This window comes from Theropithecus gelada, chromosome 4 (assembly GCF_003255815.1).
Source record: "Theropithecus gelada isolate Dixy chromosome 4, Tgel_1.0, whole genome shotgun sequence".
Taxonomy (NCBI): domain Eukaryota; kingdom Metazoa; phylum Chordata; class Mammalia; order Primates; family Cercopithecidae; genus Theropithecus; species Theropithecus gelada.
In genome coordinates this window covers 54,844,105-54,867,594 of record NC_037671.1, presented here as the reverse complement: position 1 = coordinate 54,867,594, position 23,490 = coordinate 54,844,105, and the positions used below count along the sequence as shown (strand labels likewise).

The window sequence follows — 23,490 nt, the reverse complement described above, 5'->3', positions numbered from 1 at the left end:
GGGTTTACTATGTTGCTCAGGATGGTCTCGAACTCCTGAGCTCAAGGCAATCCTCCCGCCTCTGCCTCCCAAAGTGCTGGGATTACAGTTTAAATTGACTTTAAATTATGCCTCTCTGTAGCAACTTATCATCTTATTCTTCTGCCTTCTTGATTGAATACAGAACTCCAACCCTCTTCCTTATGTAACAGCCCTTCAGAGATTTGAAGAAGGCTGTCATAGTGAAGTAGCTCTAGAGGTTCTGTGTCACTGAGAATTACAGCAGAATTCCTCAGAATAAAAAAGGAAACTCAAAAATTAAATCTTGTGAAGTTTGTTTGCTACATGTATTCTTTGTGCGTAAAAGTGCTTCAGGGAACTAATATAACTACATCTAAGTTATGAAAGTCTAAGTTGGTCCTGGGGAATTAATAGAATTCCTGAAGATTCACAGAAGAGTAGATGGCAAGGCACTGGAATGTGGCGTGGAGAAAGTGACAGCCTGAAACTTGGTTCTGAGTTCTCTCAGCACTCTTTTCCATCCCCTTCTATGTCCATCCTTACCCCAGCCTCCTCCCCTTCTCTCCTCACACTCTCAGAACACTTACCCTATTTGGAATAAAACTAAAACCCTCTTGGAATACTTCAGTATCTTCATCTGATGTGACCTGGGTAAATAACTCCCCTCTGGACCTCAGTGCCTGGATTTAAGATAGGCCAAGACTAGATGCTCTCAGATCCCTTCCACCCTGCCACTAGCACACTCGAAGCTGGAAACAGCCTCATGATATTCCTACTCAAGGCGTATCACCTAAACTTAAAGAAAAACTTTGTATATTATGGGAATTGCATACCCTTGAATATGTGGGAACAGGATGGTTCTTACGCAAAGGGATTACTGCCCTCTCAACTCATAGGCACTAGCTGTTGCCTTCTCCAGCTGATGGAAAGGCTGCAGCCCAGGTAAGGATGCAGGAAAGCCTATTCCCCTCAACCATTTTGTAAAGCTTTCTATGCATGATCCACAGCAGAGACTCTTAACTTTCAATGTGTCACCAACCCCTTTGGCAGTCTGGAGAAATGCACAAAATACAATACACAGGATTGCAAAGGAAGCCAATTTTATTGAAATGCAAATTTCAATTTTATTGAAATGCAATTTTATTGAAATCAAATTGTTAAACATTTAAATCTGTCATATAATAGATGTGTTTCTTTATTAACATATTAAAGATTACAAGACCTAGGGGGTGGATCTCATTATTACCATAATTTCAAAGTGGTGCTGTACATAAATATTTTAAGATATCTATAACATGGATATCTGTGATTCCTAGTGTCAACAGAGACACAGGTACTAATACTGCTGTGGTTTGTTGCCTATTTTCCTGACGGAAAGAAATGAAAACTTTTTCTTGAAGTTTTCAGATTTCCTGATTTCTATCCTCTGGCCCCTTTAGATTCACAGATTCCAATTTAAAAACTCCCAGTCTATAGTAATGCAAGTTTTCGTAAGTTGTATATAGGTGGAATCAGAGAAAGGGAAAGAAGGCGAAGAGCCTCACTGACTGGCTGCTAAGGCAGGGCCTCACGGGATGGTTACACCCTGTGGATCTTGAGCCTGCTCCTCATTTTCAAATGTTCAGAAACTCAGTTTGTCTCAGTTCTTCCAGGGGCACCCTGGCTTTTGAGAGACAGATTCATAAAAATCAAAGTCACAAGGGACTTACTGATTTTTTTAAGGCCCACTTCAGATTCTGGATTTTTTTCTCCTTTCAGATCCCAAACAATGTCAAAGGACATTATTCTTGTCCTTTGAAAATATGGTCTTATGGCAGGCCAACATTTTAGCGTCTTTTCTATGGCTTGCTGCAATGACAGCCATCTTGTAGGCACACATCTAAAGAGGTTATCACCTTCCATTTCTGTGAAGTCAAAAATCTCCTTAAGTGCTTCAGCACTTGTTGAGGAAATTGAAAAGTAACCAAAAGCTTTCATTATGAAAGTCTCAATGTCACATTTAAGCAACTCACATCCCTTTTTAGCAGTGCTGTATATAAGATGTACAAGGCATTGAATGAATAAGATCTTTTCATTTTCTTTGGTAAGAAGTTTATAGACTGAATAGAATTTGCCAAAATTTACATCTGTACTGTCTGACAAATATGCAGATAGATGAGCTAAGTCTAGTTTGTATTTAGACAAATATCAACAATATTTTATGATTTCAGCAGTTTCATTAAAATCCTCATAGAAATGAAGAAGATGATTTGAAACTTCTGTTTTCAAGTCAAAGTACCTAACAGCTGGAGGAAACATATTTTTGCTGCCATGATTCAGCATATTACTTAAAACTGATGTACTATAGAAACCAGAATTGTTGGTGAGATATGACAGAAATTCGCTTTACACTGTAAGGGACCAACACATTTGTTATCAAAATTTCCCCTCTTCTTTGTCCAGAGGGTATTTTAGCTGCAATTCTTAAATCAGGAAACGAAACTTTACTCAATTTCATAGAGCAATCAAAGGAACGCTATGACAATTCATGCTTGTTTGCCTGGTATGCCCATGCTAATTCAGCAGTTGCTATTTTTGACTGAACATTGGTGTCTTTTGGGAAACAAAAGTATTTTCGATTGGTTTAGAAGCATTCACCCGTCCCATCCTACTTGTGAGATTTGCTCTCCACATGTGCTTGCACATCCCCTTCTCCACCATGTGCAATCTCAAATTTTTTCCTGCATATTATGCAGTATGCTCTGTTTGGTTATTTACCTTCCTAGTTCAATAGTATGTGTCCTTCCATCCATCATCAAAATTACATAGTTGTTTAGCCTTCTTCTTCAGTGATGGGATCATGGTTGCATTGATATTATAATCATTCTCATCTGACCTTTTAGAAAACATGGTCACAATATTCACAATGTTAAAAAATTAAACTGGCACTATCTAGTTACAAAGCACACCAATTAATCCACAGGCAAAGTCAAAGATGAACTGTTAATATTCATTATATACACTTAAGCCACATCACTTTGAATGATGCAACCATGGATGGATGACCATTCTGAACTACAAATCATGGTTGCCAATATCAGTGGTCAAGTGGGTGACAACAATTAAAGATGATGGATAACCTGTGCCATATCCATTTGATACTAAAGACAATGTTGCTTTCAGACCCTCTAAAACTTATGAGTTTTGTACATTTCCTCCAACTTTCCACACTTGTTGCTAAAACCAGGATTATTTACATTCCAGGGAAGGGTCTCCCAGGACACAATGCTCTCAGTGCTAAAATTGGGATGGTTGGTTACCCTATTGGGTTGCCATTAACCAAAGGGCTACCACTCCAGAGGTAGGAGGGGAGGCACATAGAGGCAGAGACTCCTCACCTTGCTTCCACTGATAGTGTTAAATTTCTCCACAATATTTCTCACAGATTCCTCTTCTTTGGGGTGTGATGAAAATAAGACATTGTCTTTTGTTAGACTTCAGATCCACTGAAAGGTCAATGGCCTCCATCTGGAAACACAGGCAAAGCTCAGGGCCAATGCCTTTCCCTGGCTCAGGCCCTAAAGGGAACTCAGAAAAGGCGGCCCTCCAAAGGCAAGAAAGGAGGAGAAAGCAGCTCCACTGATAACTCCACCAGTGAAGGAAGAAAGAAAAAAGCATCCACTGGTGGCTGCTGGGGAACAATAAACCATATCCTGGGGAGAAACTCACCTCCCCAAACTCACCAAAGTACTCCCTTACCTTCTCCTCAGTGGCTTTGGGAGTTCAAATGCCCTGCAAAGATTTTCTTCACAGAATATTTCTTCATGACAGTGGCTTTTTGGGGGTCCATGCTATGGCCACCCAGCCTGTGCTCCTGATCTAGGATCTGTTCCAATAGAAGCGTAGGTGGATCAAATCCAGATTTGTTAAGGACTAAGGGGTTTGGGGACGTTCAGGGCTAAAACCAGAAGTAAGGAGTTTCCTAGGAAGCAGGACTGTCAGTGCTAAAACCACAACTAAGGGATTTCCCAGGATGAGGGACTTTTAGCATTAAAACTGGGGACAGTGCAGTTTTCCAAGATGTAAGACTTTCGGTGCTAAAACCTGAACAATTTCTTCTGAGAAGGGGGTTAGGTAGACTCTGGTTCCAATTCTCTTTGGCATTTCTTAATAGCATTACCCGAGGGAGGTTCTTTCTTTCTGAGCCACAAGATTCCACCACAGGTGGAATACACATGCACAAAATACAGATGCACAAAATATTTCACGCCCTCCAAACACACCACTCTCTACCCAAGCCTGACTTCCCAATTTCCTCCAAAATGGAAATCCACCTGGTTTACCTCAACACATATAAAACGGTCCTCACTCCATCAGAGCCTTTGTCCATGCTCTGATTTTTCTTCCTGGCCTGACAGTCCCAATCTAAGACTTGCTTACTCCAGACATAAAGCTGGGCTACTGGGGTTGAAATCCTTGCTGTTCCACGCTCTGCTCACTATGTGGTCTCTTCAAGTTGCTTAATCCTCTCCGCATCTTAGTTTTTCCGTCTGTAAAATGGCACTGAAATGCCTATCTCAGACATCTTTGAGTGTTTTTCTAATTCTCATATGTGAAGCATTTAGCGCAGGGGCCCAAACAGGCACAGAAACAGGTACTGAATGTCCACTCTCCTCTTCTTGGACCACTCCAGCCCATATATTTAATACTTTTCACTTCCCACTTAATCCGTACAGGAACAAGTTCCTAAACTCTGCTTCCCCCAGTGCACTTAGCCACATGCAGCTCAGACAAAATGATCATGATCCAGGAATGCCTTCTCTTAGAAATGCAATCCCGCACACACAGACCTTTGATGGAATACACAGCTTACCTTCTCTACACAGGCTGCACTTTTCAAGATAGCAAAGGTCAACCCTCTTGGTCTTCCAGTGCTGGGATTCATTTTGGGGAGATGGTCAACGACCTCTTCAAATGTGGTAAAATAAAATATGTGGTAAAATAAATATGTGGTAAAATAAAAATATGTGGTAAAATAAAATGTGGTTAAAAAAAAAAAAAAAAAACTGGGTCCTTTTTGCTGGTATCCCAGCTCGGGTTTGTTGGTGAGACCAACGGTAGGGTGAGACACATAGCCACGAGAAGTCTTACGACGAAGATATGTGCTTACGAGAAAGTCTTACAAGAAGCCAAGAGTTTAGGAGGGCTGGATTTCCCAAAGCTTTCACTGGGAGGATTACAAATAAAGCCACCACCCATGGCAAAGTGTCTACACCCACCCACTCTGGGTCTGCAAAGATTCTACCTCCGACAGCTGTTCACAAATCTACTCTATCTCCTTACTGCGATCCACCTTGGCCCTAACAGAACTTAACACCACCGCAAACCCCCAGGCTGGGAGAGGAAAAGGAAAAGCAACCTCTCAGGGCGCAGGCCCCATGCACTCAGCACAGCTGGAAGTTAGTCTAAAAACCCTCTTATCAAAGGGCTGTCGTCTCTTCTATGCCTGTCTTCCCCGGCGCCCAGGTGTCACTCTCAAGGAACTCAGTCTTCCTGGGCAGAGCGCGCGGTCAGATCCTGACTCGGAGCCCAGGTGGAGGGAAGGAGAGAGGAGGGAGGGAAGGATGGGGAACCTTGCCCGGGTCGGAGCGCACATCCTCCTCCCGAGGCTCCGCGCTCTCTCCTGGGCGGTTCCTGGACGGCGCAGACGTCGATCCCACAGGTCCAGCCAACTTCACGGCACCTATCCCGCGTCCCCCTCGTTCTTGCCGCCATTCTTCTGGTCGGCCTTGGCGCCGTTCTGGTCCCCACCTGGCGACCCGCCGTCTGGGGTGGCCTCGTATGGGTTCTCAGTGGCGCCCGGCGTCCCCAAGAGCTTCTTCCTCTCATTTGCTTCTAACACACCCTGCAGACGGGCAACCGCCTCAGCCTGGGACAGCCCAGCTATGTGGCAGCAGCTGGCGGACTTCATAAGGTACGAGTTAGGGGACGAACCCACCTTGCCCAAACTACATGCTTATTGGCTGATTTTGCCTGATACTCCGCCATGCACCGCTGTCCCATTGGCCGCACTCTAAATCCCGGCGGGTTTGTCCTCTAGCAACGTGTCAGAGCCAGGGCCCTGCAGAGGGTCCCAGAGATCCCGCGGGAGGACTGCAGGTGCAGGCCCGGGGCCAAAAGGCTCCCATGCGCCCTCCGCCCGCCGAGCCCGCAGCCTCTCGCCCCGTGTCAAGGCATGGCCAAAATGAAAAAGAGCCAAGACAAGTTCAATTCCCAAAAGCAAAACAACCAAAAGGAAATTCAAGGAAAGCAAATATAAATGAGAAAAATATAATTAAGCAAAAATGAATGTTCGCAAAAGCAAGACAAAAAACTAAGTCAAGGAGTAGGTTCAAAGAAAAGATGAAACGTGAATATAATTTAGAATATTTATACTGATTCCTATTGAAATCTCTGCAAGTAAAACTTTTACTATCAATGAATCAAACTTTCATTCTTCTTGCCTTTCCGATGAAAGGGCAGCAGGGGGCACTAGATGCTAGTGTTTCTTTCAGCTAGGAAAGGCGTTTTAGCACGTTATTTGCAAACACCAAACAGTGTTCTCTCAGAGTTCAGAGATAATTATAAAAGTTAACAGGAAATGGGGAAAATAGAGTGATGGTCTACAATCAGGGATGTTAAAGAGACAGAATACAGTCATGGGTTCTTAGTTTCTGTTTCTGGCTGAGCCAGTAAAGCCCCTTCCTCATCCCTCTTTTCAGCTTCACTAGAGACAGAAACTAAAAACCATGGCTTCAGGCTGCTAAAAGCCTAAAACAAAACAAAACAGAACAACAACAACAAAATAAGGCGGGTTGGACAAGCTTACTACATAAAAGAATGTGCAAAAAAGGTGTATGATTTCCATACACCCTGTTGGCTAAGTAGTACAGTGTCCTGAAATATTGGGAGGGTGGCAATTCCAAAACATAAGGGGCAGTTTTTCAGAGGTTGGCTCTGAAAAAGATGCAGGACAGTGGAGAGTGACCACCAGCGCACCAGGCTGACTCTCTGTCCTCAGCCTGCCATATGGACCCGTTTTGAACTTTTACCAAGGACATGGGGCTTTCCATGCTAAAACAAGGAATGAGGGTTTCCCAGACAGGGGACTTTCCTCTAAGCAATAATGGTTATGATAACAACAACAGCAAACAACAAACATTTAATGATGCCTGTTGTGTGCCTCGAACTATTCTAAGCATTTTACAAGTATCAATTCTCTTAATCTTCACAACAACCCTTGAGGTAGATACTCTATCCTCCCTGTCTTACAGAGGAGGAAACTGAGGCAACTCACCAAAGATCATGCAAACAGCTAAGATCTAGGCTTTTTGTTTTCTGTTTTTGTTTTTGTTTTGAGATGGAGTCTCACTTAGTCACCCAGGCTGGAGTGCAGTGGTGTGATCTCGGCTCACTGCAACCTCCGCCTCCCAGGTTCAAGCGATTCTCACGCCTCAGGCTCGCGAGTAGCTGGGATTACAGGCACCTACCACCACGCCTGGCTAATTTTTGTACTTTTAGTAGAGATAGGGTTTCACCATGTTGGCCAGGCTGGTCTTGAACTCCTGACCTCAAGTGGTCTGCCCACCTCGGCCTCCCAAAGAGCTGGGATTATAGGCCTGAGCGACCATGCTTGGCCCAGATCCAGGTTTAAGAAAAGTGTAGATGTGCAGGCTTTGCTGTCATTCTGTCCAGGTTTAAGTCAAAGCTCCACCACATACATTATTAATACAGGAAAACACGTAACATTATGACTAGCACATAGGAGATACTCAATAGTATTTGTCATTATTATTAAAAAGAGCTGTCCCTGTCTCCAGAAGCTTAGAATTTAGTGGAAGAGGTTCATAAGAGCCTTAAAGCAGTAGTAGTGCTTGTTGGATGGGTGAATGGAATGGACAATAAATGCATATAAGCATCCAGAGGAGGAAGAGTTGTGAAATAGAGTGGTCAGGTATTCAATGTGGCACCCATTTACAATTCTGCCTGAGCATACTGCGTGTCACCATTAGAAGGCAGCTTCTGTTTCTCAATGGCTTGAGCTAATCATTATAGTCTTGGTATTTAATGACCACAGGCATGTGTATGTTTAACTAAAATACACTCTTTTTGGTTTTTTTTAAGAGACACAGCCTCACTCTGTTGCCCAGGCTGGAATGCAGTGGCAAGATTATAACTCACTGTGGCCTCAAATTCCTGGGCTCAAGTGATCCTCTCACCTTAGCCTCCCAAGTGGTTGTAACTGCCACACCCAGCTAAGATGATCAGTTTTTATTTGTCACTAATATTCTGTTAAGAAATGGTATAATATCTACTTTTTTAACTGGAGGAAGTATTTATTATTATTTTTTGGAGTTAACGTTTATTAATTCAACAAGTAACTATGAGATGCCAAGCCCTGGAATAGGACTCAGAAATCAACAGGGTGCCAAGTCAGAGACTAACTCTGAAGTAAGGGGAGTGGGAAGGGCTGTTATTTCAATTGAAACCTGAAGTCTGAGAGGGAGCCAGCAGGCCAGGAGCCAGGGGAGCCACAATGCGGGCAGCAGGAATGGCACAAGCAAAGGCCCTAGTTGAGGAAAGGGCTCTGTGCCTCATAAGAACCAAATGAGGCTACTTAGGGCTGAAGATCTGTGAATTAGAAGCAGAGTGAATTGGTTCAGCAACAAGCTATGTTCACAAAGAATCTGGGCTGAATATGGTTTCTGCCTCTGAGTCTTCTATTTAAATCAAATGGGCTGTGCAGTCTCCAGATGTTGCTGAATGGAAACTTTGCATGATGGGGTGAGAGGTAATCTTTGTGTGTAGCTTGTTTTTCATTGGTTACCCTTAACTGAATTTAAAGCAACATGTCTCTGTGCATTGAAGACCAGAAGAGCCTCTGTCTTAGATGACTACTGACTCTTCTATTTGGCTTTAACAGTGAAAGAATTGTGTTCTTCTCTATGGTAAATGGATTTACATGCATTCACTGGCATGTAAGGACAAGACAACTTCATCTTTTCTAAAAGAGATTTTCTTGAAAATAAAAAAAAAAAAATATTAAAGATAATCTTTCCTATTCTGTTTGTCCCCGTGGAGATGCTACTGTACTTGTGATTCTTGGAGTATAAAAATCAAACAGAAAATTTGCTTGGTGAGAAAGAAGACTTGGTGTGCAGGGTTAATCTATGTGTCTGCAGGTCTCTATGAGCAAACAACCCTAATGCAATGAAAATGGCATCCTTCAGGAAAAACAGATTATCTTATCTGATAAGGTTGCCTCTTCTCATTACATTAATGTTACTCTGATAACACATTTTAAACAATGTTTTTAATTTAAAAGAAAAACTTCCAAGAGAAGGCTTAGACTGAAAAATAGAGTGTGATACTACTTGAAAATAGGCAACGCAGGAACCTTCTAAAATCCTCTCAACAATGTATTAGGACGCACTCCCTGTTAAGGTCAAATTGGGTACAAGTTTAATGAGAGAAACAATTCAGTCCCTTTCTCTCTCCTTTCTTTTTATAGTTTGTTCTAAGAGGGCTGCTTGTTATAACAAGTTTAAGCGGGATCTCTAAGAAATTTCTTAGACAGGGCCGGGCATGATGGTTCATGCCTGTAATCCCAGAGCTTTGGGAGGCTGAGCCCCCAAAGGGCAGATGGCTTGAACCCAGGAGTTTGAGACCAGCATGGGTAGCATGGTGAAACCCTGTCTCTAGAAAAAATACCAAAAACTTGCTGGGCATGGTGGCATGTGCCTGTAGTCCCAGGTTCTTGGGAGGCTGAGGTGGGAGGATCACCTGAGCCCTGGAGGATGAGGCTGCAGTGAGCCAGGATTGTGCCACTACACTCCATGAGAGACCCTGTGTTAAAAGAAAAGAAAAAAAATATATCTTAGAAAGAAGGGGAGTGAATATTAAAGGGATCTGAAATGCCAGCCAGGTGTAGATGACGTGTTACTTTTAAAACAGAATAACACACCTGTAACACCTTACACAGGCTGTGGAACACCTAGGAGCATTTTTATAGCTCACCTCTCAGGCTACACTTCATAAAGATTACAGTAGCCCTCTCGTCCTTGGAGAGTACATTCCAGGACCCCTAGTGGATGCCTGAAACTGAATAGTATTGAACTGTATTACATTCTACTATGTTTTTTTAATCTGGTAACCAAGAGGGCTACTAAGTGACTAAACAAAGGGTAACATATACAGCATGGATATGCTGGACAAAGGGATGATTTTCATCTCAAATGGACTGGAGCAGATGGTGTGAGATTTTATCATACTACTCAGAATGGTGCACAATTTAAAACTTATTATTTCTGGAATTTTCCCATTTAATATTTTTGGACAACCACTGGCTAAAACCCCAGAAAGAGAAACTGTAAATCTACTGTATTGGGATGAAGATGAAGGGGAAGAAATTGCATTATTCATGAAATGGCTTTTTAAGACATTTTTGGGGCCAGGTACGGTGGCTCACGCCTGTAATCCCAGCACTTTGGGAGGCCAAGGCGGGCGGATGATTTGAGGTTAGGAGATCGAGACCAGCCAGGCCAACATGGTGAAACCCCATCCCTACTAAAAATTTTAAAAAAAGAAAACATTAGCCGGGTGTGGTGGCACGCACCTGTAATCCCAACTACTGGGGAGGCTGAGGTAGGAGAATTGCTTGAACCTGGAAGGCAGAGGTTGCAGTGAGTGGAGATCGCGCCACTGCACTCCAGCCTGGGCACAGAGTGAGACTCCACCTCAAAAAATAAATAAATAAATAAATAAATAAATAAATAAACAAAACATTTTTGGTAAATTATTCCAGTAGCAAAGTAGTTAGTAATGTTGACTTTTAGGCTTAAGTTTTTCATTAGTGAAGTCAGATGAATAAGAAATGTCCAAGGCTTCTCCCTCATACTGACTGAGGCTATGGCCAAAATGTAATAGGATGTGTCTATGTTGTTCCTTTTTACAAAGATATCTCTATAAAGAGAACTTCAGGAAAACTTTTGTTTCTTTCTCTTCTTAAACATCTCAGAGGCTTCTGAGATGCCTAATTCAGTGGTTCCCAGATTTGCTGCCTATGGGATCACCTGGACATGTTTTAAAATACTGATGTCTAACTTCTTCTCCCGATATTGTAATTTAATTGGTATGGGCTGCAACCTAGGTGTGAAAAGTGGGGTTTTTTTGTTTTGTTTTGTTGTTGTTGTTTTGAGACAGTTTTGATCTTGTCGCCTAGGCTGGAATGCAATGGTGAAATCTTGGCTCGCTGCAACCTCCTTCTCCTGGGTTCAAGTGGTACTCCTGACTCAGCCTCTCGAGTAGCTGGGATTATAGGTACCTGTCACACACCCAGCTGATTTTTGTATTTTTAGTAGAAACGGGGTTTCACTATGTTGTCCAGCTGGTCTCAAACTGCTGATGTCAGATGATCCACCCTCCTCAGCCTCCCAGAGTGTTGGGATTATAGGCGTGGGCCACCGTGCCTGGCTGGGGAGTGTTTTTAAAATCAATTTTTTAATATTGAGATAGTTGTAGAATTACATGCAGTTATAAGAAATAATACAAAGAGTTTCCCTCAGTGGTGTTTCCCCCAATGTTAATATCTTCCAAAATTCTAATACAATATCACAAACAGGACATTGACATTGATACCATCAAGATACAGAACATTTTCATCACCACAGAGATCCTTTCCTCCTGTGGGTCTTTTATAACCACACCCACTTCCCCACCCACTGCAACTTTCTCTTTATCCTCTGGTAAGCACTCATTGTTCTCCATTTTTATAATTTTGTCATTTCAAGAATGTTATATAAATATAATCATACCATGAGCAACCTTTAGGGATTAGCTTTGTTCACTCAGCATAATTTTCTGGAGATTCATCCAGGTCGTTGCATGTATCAATAGTTCATTCCTTTTTATTGCTAAGCAGTATTCCACTGTATGGATATGCCACAGTTTGTTTAACCATCTGAATTATTTCCAGATTTGGGCTGTTAAGAATAAACCTGCTATAAACATTTGTGTACAGATAGTTTTTGTGAAGATACATTTTTATTTCCCTGAGATAAATGTCTCTGAGTGGAATTATGTAACAAGTACATGTTTAGTTTTTTTAAGACACTGCCAAACTGTTTTCCAGAGTAGCTGTACCATTTTATATTCCTACCAGCAATGGATGAGTGATCCAGTTCCTCCACATTCTTGTCAGCATTTGGTGGTGTCACTATTTTGTACTTTAGCCCTTCTGCTAGGTGTGTAGTGATACTGCATCATGGTTTTCTCTTTTGTTTTGTGTGTGTGTTTGTGTGTGTGTGTATGTGTGTTTTCCAATGGAACAGGACATTTAATTGTCCTTAGGGTCCTCCTGGGACCTAAGCTCTCGCTGATGGAACCAACAGGGGTGCCCATCAGCCAGTACCAGGCAGGATAGCAGCCCCGCGCTTGGCTGGGGACAGCCAGCATTTGGGGCTGTTGCTTAAGACAATTTCTGAGACTAGTGGGTAAGGAATGTTGCCTTTGAATGGAGAAGAGGAGACTACATTTAGAAGGAGGGAGAAGTGGTTTGTGTTGTGGATAGGGACTCTAAGGTCAAGTTAGGAATGACAGGGAGTTGGTCACAAGGTCCTTCATGGCCAGGTGAGAGCTGTAAGTAGAGTGTAGTAATAGAGTCCAGCAGGGGAACTGTGGGCCAGCTTGACTCAGGCCAGTTTCAGGAACTCTTGCAGCATGTTTTGTTCCACAGCCTCCACGAAGAGCTCAAAGTCCCCACAGTAGTGGTCCTCATGACAATGTGGGGTGGGGCAGCCTTGGGGTTGCCCACCAAGACTTGCATCTCATCCCTCACGGCATTGTCCTGGGAGATGTCCACTAGCTGGTATTGGATGCGCTTCCTATTCAGGATTCAGGTCACCTCACTCTGCTGGGACTTGATTTTACGGGAGCCAGTGACCGATGTGCTGTAGAGGTGCAGGCTGCTCGTGCTGCAGATAGATTGATGGGCCAGAGGGCAGAGGGCAGCGGTAATGGCAGCTGCACTATAAGAAGACTTCATCGTGGTTTTAATTTGCATTTCTCTAATGGCTAACGATGAGATTTTCGTGGGCTTATTTGCCACTATTCAGTGAAATGTCTCTTTATATCTGCATTAGGCCATTCTTGCATTGCTTTAAAGAAATACCTGAGACTGGGTAATTTATAAAGAAAAGAGGTTTAATTGGCTCACAGTTCTACAAGCTGTACAGGAAGCATAGCTCCGGCATCAGCTTCTAGGGAGGCCTCAGGAAGCTTACAATCATGGTGGAAGGCAAAGTAGGAGCAGCCGCTTCACATGGCAAAAGCAGGAGCAAGGTAGGGGAGGTGCCACACACCTTTCAAATGACCAGATCTCATGGGAACTCACTGTCATGAAGATAGCACCAAGCCATGAGGGATGTGCCCCCATGATCCAAACACCTCCTACCAGACCCCACTTCCAGCATTGGGAATTACATTTCAACATGGGATTTGTGTGGAAGAAAATATCCAAACTATATTAATGTCTTTTGCCCATTTTCTAACTGGATTTTTTTCTCTTACTGTTAGTTTTGGGAGTTCTTTATATATTCTAAACACTAGTCCTTTGTCACATGCGGTTTGCAAATGTTTTCTTCCAGTCTGTATTTTCATGCTGTCAGCAGCCTTTTGCAAGGTATAAGTTTGAAATTTTGATGCGCCAGGTCAATTTTTCCTTTTGTACTTTTGTGTTTGATTAACCAGCATTATGAACTGAATAGCCTGTATAGCAGAGAGTCCCTCACTACAAAAAGCTTTCATGTTAAAACTTTCCATCCAGATAAGGATATTCATTTTTGTTTTCTTCTTCCATTGTATTGACTTTTTAAAAATGTTTGTGGTTTTAGAGATTTCCCGTGGACATATAGAGACTTAAAGATTCCAAAGATTTGAACTGCAGGACAGCTATGACTTATTATCGGACTTTGTCCTTGACATTACAGACAAGATATTCTCAAAGAAAGAGCTCTCTGCTAGTGGGCACATGGAGTTGATGGACATAAGGATAATTTCTGGCCGGGCGCGGTGGCTCACGCCTGTAATCTCAACACTTTGGGAGGCTGAGGTGGGCGGATCATGAGGTCAGGAGATTGAGACCATTCTGGCTAACACGGTGAAACCCCGTCTCTATTAAAAAATACAAAAAAGGCCAGGCGCGGTGGCTCAAGCCTGTAATCCCAGCACTTTGGGAGGCCGAGACGGGCGGATCACGAGGTCAGGAGATCGAGACCATCCTGGCTAACACGGTGAAACCCCATCTCTACTAAAAAATACAAAAAACTAGCCGGGCGAGGTGGCGGGCGCCTGTAGTCCCAGCTACTCGGGAGGCTGAGGCAGGAGAATGGCATAAACCCGGGAGGCGGAGCTTGCAGTGAGCTGAGATCCGGCCACTGTACTCCAGCCTGGGCGACAGAGCGAGACTCCGTCTCAAAAAAAAAAAAAAAAAAAAAATACAAAAAAATTAGCCAGGCGTGGTGGTAGGCACCTGTAGTCCCAGCTACTCAGGACGCTGAAGCAGGAGAATGGCTTGAACCTGGGAGGCAGAGCTTGTAGTGAGCCAAAATCCTGCCACTGCATTCCAGCCTGGGCGACAGGGCGAGACTCCATCTCGATTTAAAAAAAAAGGATAATTTCTGAATTCATACACAGGCCACACAAATTCATCAAAGAAACAGTCATTGTGTAAACAAACAAACAAAAAGAAACAATCTCACCATAATGGGAAGAGGTCAGGAATAGGCTCAGATATCTCAAATGCAATTACTACTCATTCATTTAAATGGAGTCAGTATTTATTCGTTTAAAAAGTAAAATAAGGAGAACTTAGGCGCAGTCCATGGTGATTAGTCATTATGGGCAGTGTAATGTGCTTTTTAGAATGTAGAGAGAGAAAGAACTTTTGTATGGTCAAAGCAATGAGTTTCTGGGTACTGGAGGTTTTCAATAACCAGACCCTGGACCACCACTTGGCAGGGATGTTGTAGAGGTGACTCGGAAACTAGAAAGTGAGGTAGACTAGGTGAGCTTTGAGAGCCTATCCAATCCTGAGTGCCTCTGGTGTCATGATCCTTCTCCAAGGTAAGATATAGAACTGTCCTGGAGAGGAAGAACACAGGTAGGACAGATCCCAAGAAGCCTGAACAAAGCACCAGGAAGGAGCCAGCTGACTGGAGGAGGGCCTCCTTAGAATAAGTTGGATTTATGGAGCTGGAAAAGACTTTGGAGGAATGCTATTCATGCTCTTGAAAAAGAGATGGAGAAACTATTAGTCAAATAAGCTGGGCTATAATGTGTTAAAAAAACAAAGTATGGAATCTCAGTGGCTTAACAGGAGGATAGTTTATTGCACACTTGTGCAAACCACTTCATAAATGTTCCTGGTCAGTCAAGTGATGACTCAGTGATCCAGGTTCCTTCCATCTTGTCTCATGGCCCTTCAACACATGGCCTCTAAGGTCAATGTGAAAGGGAAACAAACTTCTGGAAAGGCACCCTAGATACTTATCATCCAAACCCAGAGCATGGCATGCAGCACTTTCCCTCACATCCATAGGCAGGATTGATCACACAGCCAACCTCATTGCAAGGGAAGCTGCAAAACAGAGAAGACCACACAGATGCTGGTGCTTACCAATAGTTTCTGCCACGAGAGATCAAGGCCCACAGGGGTGCCATGATTGTGTCGTGACCATCATGTTTATGTTAACAAAACTAAGAACTTATTCCCAGTAGGATTTCTAATAAGGTTAAATGTGGTATAAGATGGTATTTGAAGCCTTCCATGACCTGGTCCTGGGGCATCCTCCATCTTTTCTGTCACTCCCTGCCTGTCAGCTAGTACCCCAATAAAATAGAACCGTTTGTATTTCCCACCCCTACTTTTCCCCTCATTTAGGTGTGAATACCTTCTACTTTGCCTAACTTCTTCTACTTGTTCTTTCAGAATCAACTAAAGCATCTGTTCTTCCTGAAAACTGATCTCAACCTCCTGATCCCCACATCCCAGATTGGGCTAGGTATCCCTCTGTTCTCCCACATTATCCTATCCATGTTTTTGTTTTAAATCATCATAAGGTTCTAAACATCATGTCGTTATTCATTTATGATTCTATCTCCCTAACTAGATTGTGTACTTCCTGCAAGCAAATGGCATCATTTTTTAAATTAATATACAGTAAAACTGACTTTCTTTGGTGTACAGTTTGTGAATTTTGTAAATTTTAACACACGTAAATTGATATTTTCTTGGTTCTTTGTATGCTGAATAACTTTGGATCATATCCTGGGCATTTTGAATATTATCTTATGAGACTCTTGGTGTTATTTTAATCAGATGGAACGTTGACATTTTTGCGTTAGCCATCAGTCAAACCAGCTGATTTCAAGCTCCAAGTTCTGACCAGCCTTCTGTGGGTTGCAGCTTCAATGTCAGTTCTGTTTGCAAAGGCTTTGCAGTGCAATGCAGATCCTGCTGATGTATATGCCACCTAGTGGCCAGTCTGGCACGTGGTTACCCACGTCTCTCCCATAGTTCAGTTCTCAAAGTCTAAAGATATGCTTTTTATGATAAGATCTATGCATGCACCATTTGGGATTAAGCCCAAGTTTTTTCTTTCTTTCTTTCTTTCTTTCTTTCTTTCTTTCTTTCTTTCTTTCTTTCTTTCTTTCTTTCTTTCCTTCCTTCCTTCTTTCTTTCTTTCTTTCCTTTTCTTTCCTTCTTTTTTTGCCTTTTCTTTTTCTGAGACAGGGTCTTGCTGTCTCACCTAAGCTGGAGTGCAATGTCACGATCATAGCTCACTGCAACCTGGAACTCCCGGACTCAGGCAGTCCTCCCACCTCAGCCTCTCAAGTAGCTGGGACTACAAATGTACGCCACCATGCCCAGCTAATTTTAATTTTTTTTGTAGGCACAGAGTCTCACTATGTTGTCCAGGCTAGTATCGAGCTCCTAGACTCAAGGGATCCTCCCTGCTCAGCCTCTTGAAGTGCTGAGATTACAGGTGTGAGCCACTGCACCCACTCTCAAGTTTTAAAACAACTTATTGGGGTTGCTTTCCCAGCTCTCTCCTCTCTGAGATCTCCCTGGTACATTCTGGTTCCCTAGAGTGTCCCTCTTTGAGCCTAATCTGCTCTGCATTTCCCATAACTGGGCCTGTGTCTAGGGTTGTTGTGGTCACTCAACCAAAATGAAATGGGCTCCTCCCCAAAACAAAATTTGGTTTGGATATTGAGATCAATGATGCCACACATGCAACAAGAGAGTAAGAAGAGGTTTATCACACACATAATGAAGCTTTCTGGGGAAAGCAGAAAGAGTCCCCAAGTTGATCTGAAAATGGCTTGAGAGAGCCAACAAAGAGTACAGGCTTGTTTTTATGATGGCTAGCAGGCGAGGCTGGGTGAGAGTTTCTGCATGTGAGAGTTTCTTACATAGTTTGAACTTCTATCCAGTGCCAAGGGAGTAGCTGAGCTCTTACATCAGCCTGCCCAGATGTGGGGCCAAAGGGGAAGGGGGAGTGGTGAGGTTTGAAAGCTGTCAGCAGTCAAACATCAAAAATAGAGTCAGACTCTTTAATACAGGCGCCAAGTGGTGGGAGGGTAGAGAAAAAAACAACAGGCATTTGCGCCACCGTTTGGGAACCACAGTTCTTCCAATCAGAAAGGAAGTTCCTCTCCCTGAGTTGTAGGTGCCTACCATCCATCACAGGCTGGGTGATGTGAGTGATTAGAAAAAAGAAAAAGAAGGACAAAAGAAAATGGAGAATTTAGGAGACTCCTTTTGGACTCCTCATGTCAGGACTAAAAGGTTTTCCTGGAGCTCTTCTCTGTTCTTGGCAATGCTCACGTCTAGGTTTTAGGCTGCCTTAAATCTAGGCCAGGGAATACCAGAAGAAAAAAAGTCACAAGCTCACCATCAGTTTAGTGGTACTTCAAATTATGGTCTTTTCCTCAATCTACCTGCTAATATTTACTTCTCATAATATTTAAATACCTGCTCAATGTATCCAGGTTTTATAGCTGCATTTGGTGGGAGAGATATTACTTACTCTACCTGACATGAAACTGAATCCATCTTATTTAATTTTGTACGTCCTGTGCCTAGCACAGTGCCTGGTAAAGAGAAGGGAGTGAATAGATGTTCTTTGAATGAACAAAGTGAATCTATGAATGAATGAGTGAATGAAGCAAAGTATTATGACTTATTTACAGATAACATAGAACACATGCCTCCAAGGGACAAATTTATGATAACTATGCCATGGTCAATTTTCCTCCATTCTCTTCCTGGAAGAGTGAGCAATATTATACAGAGAGGCTTTAGCCTAAGTGAATAAAAAACTATAACTTTTCTTATTGCATCTTTAAGTCAGAGAAGTCTTTCAAACTCCCAATGTTTTATGTCTCTAGAAAGCACTTGGATTGCACAGGTTTGAATGAACTTTCTTAAACTCTGTTTCTCCCTTGTGTGTTGTAGAGTTAAAATAAAATAAAATTGGCAAGGCTTTTTGACACCAGCACTTCCTTTAGTTGCACATGTTTACATTTACCACCAAAACAGGCTGAACTGCATATTTTAAAAGACACTGCAGAGCTCTGCTGTTCATTCATCCCCTGCTCAATGGTCTGCATGTAAATCATTGGATCCATTTACAATCAGCAGGCTAGAAACCCCCAGCTATTTGAATAGCAAGCTCTTTTATTTCTGCCTCTTTAAAGCTAAGCTGCTCTGACCCCTGACTGCAACAGAACTTAGCTGATGAGTCCAAAACATGAAATTGACTCCAGCTCATCTTTTCCAGTCTTGAATTTGGCTTTGACAGGAACCACAGAAGTCAATGGGACCTCTGTATGTGGATGAAATTCCCAGGAAAGTTAGGAAGGGACTGATGATTCATGATATGAAACATCCCAAAGGGACTCTTCCCTCCCTCTTGATTTTGTATCAGTGTGTAGAATTTTGAAAACTGATGCTGATGAGGACAAAATTTCCATCATGAGCTAAACAAGATCCCTGACAGAGAGGAAATATGAGCTTCTGAGAGCCAGAATCCAGTTCTCTTCGCATAGAGGCCACCCCAATACAGAAGGGCACCTGGCCAAGTAGCGTGTACACTCTCGAATGGGTCAAGATTTGACCCCCTTCTGAAGAACCTCTTGTCACCCTACCTGATTCCTAAGAACAAATCAGTTATCTACTCTGAGTCATCAAATACCATTTTTTTTTTTTTTCTGCGTCTGTATTTCTCTTCTCCCTTTTGGTTTTCCCTGGGTGCTTCAGCTTTTGGAATGGCTTATTCTGTCTTGGTCTGTCACAGGTATGCATTGCGTTCATATCAGGAGTTCTCTCTTATGGCTGGTTTGGCACTCATTGGAGAAGTTAAAACCTTCCATTAGTCAAATCCAGTTCCAGGGAGCTCCGGGGAACCATTCCTGCACTTTCAATGCAGTGGTTTCTGTTTTATCTGAGCTTTGTATTATTTACTGCAATCTGGAACATATTTGGTTATATGAGAATTTTTATTGGCATGGAATTAGTCTGGTCACAAAATCCATCTCCTGTCACCACCAGTACAATCCCAAAAGCACAGTAACCTGCTGTGGTTCATCCTCCAGGTAGGCTGTTATTGAGTCTGCAGTAACTCCTTGAGGAGGGCTCCTAAGGGTAGGCTTTGGGCCTCTAAAGACCTGGTCCCCTTTGGGACCTCCCTGCCTCTGCTTTCTTCCTGGTTCCTCACTGGAGATGTTTGCTCTTTCATTTACGTCTGGACTCAACTAATGGGGAAGAAAATGAAACTATGGGTTTTTTTCTGTCTTTTTTTTTCCTCCTCCTTTTTTTCCTCCTCTTCTCTCAAATGCAGAGAAAGGGAGATTAGAATCATAAATGCCTCTTTACCACAAGCACTATGAGTCCCCTTGCACTGTAGAGGTCTCTCTGCTTGTAAAAATTGCACAACTAAAGCATGTTTGTTGTAGAAAAATTAGAAGATATCGATAAAAAGAAAAAATTAGAAGATATTGATCAAAAGAAAAAATCAATCAAACAAAATTTTCTCCAATACAAATCAGGCTTCTTGGTCACTTCACTCTTTTCAGTCTTTCTGAGACTCAGTTCTTGTTAATTTTCTTCAAGTATTTTTCCCCTGTGTCCCGGCATTGCCCTTAACAACCAGCATTTTTTTTTTTCCAAACCATTTATCTACATGGCTTTAAGGAAAGTTTCCTCCCAGATAAGTACAAAAGGAACATATGTCTGTAATACAACAAAATATTCTAAAGAGCAATTTACACAGCTCTCTTATAAGAAAACTGTGCATCCATACTTACTGCTTCTTTGGTAGGCTTCCTCTGACCAGCCTCAGTCTTTATGTTTTTTGACCCCTGGGGTAATTTGGCCTTTGTGGCTGACTTTTAGAGCTCTCTTTTAAGTCTCCTGAACAGTGGTTTCTTGCCAGGTCTGACCAATCTCTCCCAGCTCTCATGCCTGTAAGAGGTTTCCTTTTCTTGCATGCTCTTAACGCATGAAAACTCCTCTTCTCATTTTGGGGGCAGGTGTGGCAGAAATTAATTTTTTTTTTTTAGACAGGGTTTCGCTCTGTCACCCAGCCTGGAGTGCAGTGGTGTAACTGCAGCTCACTGCAGCCTCCACCTCCTGGGCTGAAGCAATCCTCCCACCTCAGCCTCCCAAGTAGCTGGGACTACTAGCAGGCACCACCATACCCAGCTAATTTTTGTATCTTTTGTAGAGACAGGGTTTCACCATATTGCCCAGGCTGGTCTCAAACTCCTGGACTCAAGCAATCTGCCTGTCTCAATCTCCCAAAGTGCCGGGATTTACAGGCATGAACCACCATGCCTGGCTAAGAAATTTAATATTCTTTATTTTTCTGTAATGCAACTCATTTTCTACTTCAAAACCCCATTTCATCTCATGGCAGGAATTTAATCTGTCAAGATGGAATTTACACCATGTACACACTTGTGGGGTTCACCTAGTCTGAGTCACTCTCTATCCGTACTGGCATCCCCTGAGGCATCGCTGTTTCTATTTTGACTTTAGTCTGGCTAAGTCATCTCTGACCCAAGGCTCCATAGTTCCAGCTCTCTCTCTGCTCATTTCTTTACTTCTTTGAGGGGAAAAGGATGAGTCTTCTGTTCCCATGCAATACTAGAAAAGTGAAAAATCTCAGTGGAGTTATTGCTGACACTTTGTTACATGACTGCCACTCTAAAATGCAGACGTTTCCTCGGGCTGTTTCAGGCCAGCTATGCCATTTTTGAAACGGGTGAAAAATGAAAATTTCAGGTTGGGGATTACAAAATCAGTCTCCCCTTCCTATGGACCCACAGGACCAATCCAGGGCAGGCAGGCAACACCAAGGGATTGCAACCTTCCTGCTTGCACACACTTAGCCCCTGGGTTGGAAATGGCAAGAGACTCTGCAGAATTGTCCACCAAATTGCTGTGGCACCAGCAGCCTGGAGCCAAAAGGCCACAGACAGGCATGGAAGGAGACAGAGAGCAGGACTCAAGGAGAGGCAGACCAAGCAGGTAGGGCCTGTGGCACCCAGAGACAGGGGAGTGAGTGGCAGAGAACCCATTCCTGGAGGAAGTGGGAGGCAAGACTGAAGGAAAGTCAAGACTCCAAGCCCCTGGAGCACATGCCATTGTCCCATTGGATTTTACAAGATACAAAATCAAAGATTAAAGCATTAAAAATATCCAGACAGTCACCAAGGAGCATTAAACCCCAGGCTCAGAGCCCCTCTGAGTGTGGTGCCCTGTCCATACACTCACAAGCCAGCTTGCCTGCATACTTAGATATACGAAAGCCAGGGAATAGACTTCTTCTTTTACTTGTATTACATCATCCCTTCCCTGATGCAACGAGAATAGAGCTATTCTAGCTGTGGCCTGGAATGGAGAGTTGGGGGAAAGAAGCACAGGTAGGACAGCTTCTAGAGTAATAGGAATTATGGGAAAGGGGGAAACCCTAAATTTGTACTTCAAAAAGTTTTCCCACTACCCTACCCAAGCCTCAGCTGGTCCGAGCACTCATGGACTCCTGGCTGTAGTCTGGCTTGTGATTCACAAGTGGGTTCACCTGCAGGACACCAGCCCCCACCCTCCATTGCCCAGGCTGTGTCTCAAGGAGCCCTAGCCCATATCTTTGCTGGGTGAGGCTTAACTTCTGGCACTGTAGCAAAGCAGTGTTGAGGTTTTACGTCACATGGTCGACCTTTCTCAGTTTATTCTTACATATAAAAAGTGATCTTTAAAGTGTGGTGCCCGGACCTGCGGCATCAGCATCACTTGGGAGCTTGTTGGAAATGCACATTCTCAGGCCTCATTCCAGACCCACCAGATCTGAAACTCTAGGATGGGGCTCAGCAATCTGTGTTTTGTTTTGTTTTGTTGAGACCGAGTCTCACTCTGTTGCCCAGGCTGGAATGCAGTGATGCAATCTCGGCTCACAGAAACCTCCACGGCAGCAGAAGTTTCAAGTGATTCTTCTGCCTCAGCCTCCCGAGTAGCCCGGCTAATTTTTGTGTTTTTAGTAGAGATGGGGTTTTGCCATGTTGCCCAGGCTCGTCTCAAACTTCTGGGTTCAAGTGATCCACCCGCCTCGGCCTCCCAAAGTGCTGGGATTACAGGCGTGAGCCACTGTGCCAGGCCTGATCTGTGTTTTAATAAGCTTTCCAGTAACTCTAATGCACACTGAAGTCTGAAAACCACTGCTCTAAACTTTGTTATATGAGAGACACATTTCAGGATTTTTCAGTAATTTCTCTCATAATCTTAGAAATAAATATTGGACCTAGTGCTCAGAACTGACAGTTCAAAGAATTCCAAGAAGGTTCGGCAACTCCAAAGCATGTCCTCTAACCACATGCTACAATATTTGGAATTCCTGCATTAGAAATTTATTTATTTGGCATCTTTTTATTGTTCTTTTTTAAAAGGTAAATGTTCTGTATGGAAGCTCACATAAAAGTATTGATGATATCTGTCATATTCTGCTTACCGTGGCTTAGGCAGGGAGAGAGGACACACAGAAAGGGGAAATAGCTGAGCAAACATAGGTATTGCCTAGTGTGGTGTATTAGTCCATTTTTACTCTGCTGATAAAGACATACCCAAGACTGGGCAATTTACAAAAGAAAGAGGTGTAGTGGACTCACAGTTCCACGTGGCTAGGGAGGCCTCACAATCATAGTGGAAGGTGAAAGGCACGTCTCACATGGTGGCAGACAGGAGAAAGGAATTTATGCAGGGAAACTCCCCTTTATAAAACCATCAGATCTCATGAGACATATTCACTATCATGAGAACAGCACGGGAAAGACCCACCCCATGTAGGTCTCTCCTACAACACATGGGAATTGTGGGAGCCACAATTCAAGATGAGATTTGGGTGGGGACACAGCCAA

At 43.1% G+C, this 23,490-nt stretch overlaps 1 long non-coding RNA gene and 1 pseudogene across 2 annotated transcripts; both read right to left on the bottom strand.

Moving 5' to 3' along the window:
• Window positions 1–1,164: 1,164 nt before the first annotated feature.
• On the bottom strand, window positions 1,165–4,942 carry LOC112623076. Of its 2 annotated transcripts, XR_003119086.1 has the most exons (3): window positions 4,853–4,942; window positions 3,739–3,865; window positions 1,165–3,507 (listed from the first exon to the last, which is right to left on the bottom strand). It is a non-coding gene; the product is annotated as an uncharacterized LOC112623076 (long non-coding RNA). The 2 variants fall into 2 exon arrangements; XR_003119085.1 differs by having other exon boundaries at window positions 1,165–3,865; window positions 4,853–4,922.
• Window positions 4,943–12,707: 7,765 nt separating this feature from the next.
• LOC112622585 lies at window positions 12,708–13,060 on the bottom strand (annotated as a pseudogene).
• Between the last annotated feature and the right edge of the window lie 10,430 nt (window positions 13,061–23,490).